The sequence below is a fragment of the Chaetodon auriga genome, chromosome 3 (assembly GCF_051107435.1).
Source record: "Chaetodon auriga isolate fChaAug3 chromosome 3, fChaAug3.hap1, whole genome shotgun sequence".
In the NCBI taxonomy this organism is placed as follows: Eukaryota; Metazoa; Chordata; class Actinopteri; order Chaetodontiformes; family Chaetodontidae; genus Chaetodon; species Chaetodon auriga.
Window position 1 is genome coordinate 2,874,274 of NC_135076.1, and position 6,000 is coordinate 2,880,273.

Consider the following 6,000-nt stretch of genomic DNA (forward strand, 5'->3'; position numbering starts at 1 on the left):
CCACGGTAACGATTTGGTCCTTTCAAGTGATTTTATGTGTTCTCATCCTGTGATCTTTTCTTGCACTTGTGTAACCCACTGAATGTCCTTGTCCTTGGTCAGCGTTGTAAGATAACAGAACTGGCAAAAACAAGTTAGGATAACAGGAGACAGATGACACCTCTGTGATGACTCACTGCATTAGGTCCACACCTAAAGCCTGGTTTACGCTTCTGCGTCGCGTCGACGACGTACCTACGCCGTCGACGCAGACCCCTACGCGGACCCTACGCCGTAGCCTGACGCGCACCTCCAAAAAATCCTGACTACGCGTCGCATCGACGCGTAGTGACGTGAACGTCGAGGACTGTGATTGGTCCGTTCAGAACGTAATTTTCAGTTCAGTCGCAGCCCTATGGTCGCAGCACAACAACACCGCCATTTTCAAAGTTTCTGTGGTGAGACCTACAAGAAAAACTGGACCAAGCCGAAGAAAGAATTATCGAGGAGGTACGCAAGTACGACCACCTCTACAACTCCTCTTCGCGGCAGCAAGAGCCCCCGAAACCATACAAAGACACAGCCACACCCCCCTAGCGGCTTGATGGTGAATTGCAGAGCAACGCGTTCCCTCGACGCAGAACTATGAACGCTCAGTGACGGCGTAGGGTGTACGCCGTAGGTACGGCGTCGCCGCGACGCCGAAGCGTAAACCAAGCTTAAGACAACACACACACGCACAGGTTGTTTATTACATGTCAAGGATAAGGCATGGACAAAGCATGGTCTTAGAAACTGGCCAATTACATTCAGTAATGTATGTCTGTTTATTGTACGGGGTTGGGTCAAACCCAAGAAGATAAATGTGAACTTTTATCAGAAATCTGTTGCTCATTCTGACGGAGATCCTGCGAGAGCTCTGTCATTCTGAGACCAGCGTTGCTATGCTTTTACCTGTGACTTCAATAAATACTTCGGCTGTGAACTGAAGATTTCTCCGGTCTGTTCTTGAGCTTCCAACAAAAGAATCAGGGCTAACACCATGTCCCGCAAACCACACAAGCCTGGTATCATATGAAAGCGGAGAGTCCGAAGGTCCTGGCTGTTTACATAAAGAGGAGGGGGTTTCTAGAGTGGAGGGAGCGCTCTTCATGGGATATACTGTCTTTGGGGTTACTTCCTTCTGGATCGTCATTGGTGTTTCTATGGTGAACTTGGGTGCTGCCCGTCTAATCTCTCGACTGGTCAATAGAGGTGTCAATCATCAAATGCGACCACAGGGTTGAGACATTGACCGATCTAACTGCGCTGTTAGTTTCAGCGCTCCTTCTCATTTACACATGAATGGACAGAGCGCACACAGACACACTGCTGACCAGCACTACTGGCCATTCACCTCAGGCTGAGAAAAAGCAGCTAGCTAGAGCAGGCACATTCAAATCTAAAACGTCTGTGCTATTATTGGTTGTAAATACTGGTGTGCAATGTTTCTTTTTTCTTTAGCTTTATACATGCATGATTTTTTTTATTTGTTTCTATCAGTGCACATGTGGAAATTGTGCAACAATGCAGTCAGAGCCTGAGAACATATGGTGCCAGGAGGTGCCACAGGTCACATTATCTTTACCTGCACTTATGATCGCAGTGTATGATTGCAGACAACATGTCACTGCAGATATTCACCTTATGTTATGCATAATAGGTTACAAGACGGCTGCAGCAGCTGGATGAAAGGTCTCCATGCATGATCAACCATCCAGGTTAAGAACCTGTTTGCCTAAATGTGTTCTCACTGCAGAACACATACAACATTTACGGGGCTGACTGCGGTCCTTTACAGCTATGGAGGATAGTTTTCCCAAGCAAATACTGTATATTACACATTTATTCATGTGAAACATTATACAGATATACAATAAATATTAACTGACTGCAGTCATGAATATTTGTACATGGAAATACAGTACAAGTGAAGGATTCACTGAATCCAAATTAGAAAAATGTGAATACAGATGTTGGCATTATAGAACCTGTTGATTAACATAATGTTCAATTTTCTCAGTCGTTACAGGCATTTAGCTGACATGAGTTTTATGAGCTGGTGCTGGGGTTTCCTTGGGCGGAAGATATGTGTAGTCATCCCATCATGTACGATGTAGTTTCCTGATGCCCAGGGATAATACGGAGGCTTCAACCACCCCATCCCCCATGAAGCTGGCGATGACCTCATCATTGTCTGGATGCTCATATTGTGAAGACACGTCCGGCGGGATATTTATCTTCAGAATCTCAGCTCTGTACGACGATAGGTTGACAAAGACCTTCTCCATGATCATTTCCATCAAATCATCAATATACCCTGTGCAAAAAAAAGAAGTTAACACTTACGAATGTGGCCTCAGTCTTCACTGGCAATCCTGCCTTGCACTGGCTAGCACACACCAACAGGTTTTTGCCAACTGTAGCAGGGATGTTCCCTAAAAAAATGAATTCAATCCACACTGCTCTTTTGTCCTCTGCGGCTGGGAGCCGATGGAGCGATTTGTACTCATCTTTATAGCCAACAACAGAACACAGAGTGTGGCGCCTTGACGTGATGAGTCCCAACACGGTGCTTTCGATAACGAAATGGCGGATGGATCTGTGAGAAGGTAGGGCTGTATCTGGTGGGTGGAGAGACACCAGGGAGATGGGGAGGGGGGTGGTGGCTGGTGGATGAGAATATGCAAATGTGCTGGCTTCTTACGTAAGAGTTGGTGCCGAATTCACTCGTTTGGAAGCTGCAGGAAGGGTGCTTTCAGAAAGCCGTATCTCACTCAAAAAGCATGGACAGTCTTATTTCACAGTTTGTATGGGTGTGACAGCACCAGAGACCCAAAATAACACCCCAAATCCCAGAAAAAGTGAATTTTTCATAATATCGGACCTTTAAAATTGTGTTTTGTTTATTTGGTAAGCTGTAATACAACATGTAAGCATAGGTTTTCATAAGGAAGCCACAATATACAAGTTTCAATATGTACAAATGTAACACAGAGTATGGACTCAACAGCACAACTCACAGACAGAACAAGAAAAGTAAAGACAAACTTATTTGACAAAGGCCAGTGCTAGAATAGGCAACTGTGTTCAAAAGGGCATAAGCATGCAGGCAAAAGTCAAAAAAGGCAAGCAGGAGAAGGACAAGAAGGCTGGAACACTAAAGCTGGGATGGAACAAAGCTATCTAGGTCTGGCAAAAAGCTATGGCCAAAGGGCAGGTGTTGCAAGCAGGAACACAGTAAGGAGTACTGCTGGACAGGGTGGGAATGGCCAGTTTTATAAATAAAACTCAACCTAATGTAAGTTTTGTAGCAGTCGATCTTCTAATGTTAGGGTATTGACTGAAGGCAGAACAATGTTCATATACAAACACTGCCACTTCAGCATAGAAACCAATGCAGAACATCACTTTCATTTTAAGCCTTCTGACCCGATGGTGATCTGATTCTTTTGTTCTCACTTGAGGGACTAATAACTGAACCATCAATGCAATCTGACTATGGGGTGTTTACTTTAAATGTTGAATTTGAGGCATATCTTACATTTACAAGGTGAACATATATGAAATGAGAAGCAAGATGGGGGAGGGGATTTACACGTTTCTGACAATAAGATGGCATGGAGCAAAGCTGAGTTATGCTACCAAGTTAGCTGTGTATTTAAGGTGTATGTGGATGCATGTAAAGGTATGTAGGTGCATGGGTTCTTAAAGGATAGAGACAAAAAAAGTCCTCAAAGCTAGACAAAGAAGATTCTAACCACTGTGGAAAGCCACAATAACTGTCATTTCATCACTCATGCATGTGAACTGGGATTTGTCAGCTGTGGCACTGTTTTTTCACCAAATAAGAGGTATTTTAGTGGCTTTACGCACAGTGGCAGAAGCTAGCTCAGGCAAAGCCCAACATCCTGGGACAACACAATGAAAGCAATGTGTTAGGCACACAGAAAGAAGCAGCAAGAACAATGGTTGAAGTATTTCAAACAGCAACAACAATAAAGTAAAGCTTATACAACATTGAAGCTTACAGTAACAGACTGTCATTAAAGTATCTCTGCCCAGACAACAGCTTCTTACTTGAGGTCACTCAAATAAGAAGCTCACTCATAATAAAAGAGTAACATACAGGAGAATCCTGGGGAAAAGGGGAAGGTTGATAGGTCTGAAAGATAAGTCTAACAGACAACCCCAAAAGTAAGAAAATGACCAGGTCAATGGGGAATCCACTCTCAAATCGATGAGACAAGAATGTATATGATAGAGGAGAATGCAGGCTGGGAAAAAAGTTAATGTCTGAGAGTAGAGGTAAATATGAGACATGCCTGTGTTCTTGAAGGGGGGAGAGCAGAGAGGGGTTAACTTTCTTGAGAAAGAAAGAGAAAAAGGAAAAAGATTATTTCTTGGTTGGCAGTTGAGAAATTTTAAAGAGGGTAGTCTTTAGCATTAGAAAACAGTGCAAGCCAGCACTTCAGAATGAAGATCCAGTAATATGATTCTCCACATAACAGGAGCCAGAAGGTCAAAAAGCACAATCAAACACACTGGCTACAATTATCTTAGCATCTGTAGACAAAAAGGATTCAAACTTGCTTGGCTTTTATTTTCAATTTGGCTCAGACACATTCTTCTTGACACACTTTTCTGTATGTCTGTCCTCTCTCTCATGAACACTCCCTCAAATGTGTCAGCTATCATCATCTTCTCTTCCACTGTACGACATCCATTTCCTCACAGGTGTCATCAATCTGTACAGTGAGTAAGTTAACTTTTTAAAGTGCCTTTTAAAACCAGATTTACACGGTGCTGCATAATGTAAACATTGAAGAAACAGTCAGTAGTTAAAGCAGAAAAACAAATTAAATTAAAAAAAAAACAAAACACAAAAGTACACCGGAAAAGAGGAAAACACAATAGCCAACACACAAACCATCAATGGAAAAACTACAAAGAAGGCAAGCACACATTAGAGGATGAAGTGCTTTTGAAATTAGTGTGTTTTTAACAGCTTCTTAAAACTATCAACTGATTCTGCCATTTTTAAAATGGTGTTTCCAGAAGGGGGGGACAACAACTGCAAAAGCTTGGTCACCTTTGGTTCAAAGCCTAGATTTCAGGACAGCTAATAGTCCTTGGTCAGAAGACCTCAGTAATATGACCATGGCCAGGGCACACAGTAACTTGGAATATAAAGTGAAGCCATCCTGTGAAGTGCTTTGTAGTTGAATAAATGTATTTCAAAATCAATTCTGCATTCTGTGGGCAACCATGTGTAGAGAGGCCAATACAGGTCCAATAGACATTACCAAGATGGGCCAGGTCATATCCATTAGGAACATGAAGCAGTTAGAGGAAGTGAAAGGCAGTTGTGGAAAAACTCCCTTCCTAACCAGGGGCCCGTTTCACAAAGGAGGTTCAACAAACTCCGATTTGAGTTAGTTCAGTCAACTCAGAGTAGGTTAACTCAGAATTAAGCGCGTGCACCATGACTATAAAAAGCCAACATCAATGGAGCCCCGATTCGACGAGTCACCATGGCGACGGGGAAGAGGAGGGCTGCGTTTTTTACCACACTGGAACTCGAACTCTTAATGCGCTCATACGACGAATTTGAGCATGTTTTTAGAAAAAAGTGTAACACCGCTGCAGCTGCAAAAGAGAGGGAGGCGGCGTGGGGGAACATTGCTGCTCGGGTCAATGCGTAAGTTTAAATGTAGTCCTTTGCAATCACAATAATATTACAGGGGAAAACTGCTTGAATGGTAGCCCATTAATTTATTTCATGTAGGTGCAATCCCGCGGGGGAGAAGTGCACTTGGTAGCAGCTCAAGATAAAACATAAAAACATTGTTCAAACAGGTAAGACACGGCATAATTTAATGGGGGTACCTCATTTTGATCATGTGTTATATTGTAAAGTAAATATTAAGTGGCTGTTTGACTGTGTAGTTGTTTTATCACCAACATAATGCTGCGCAAAGA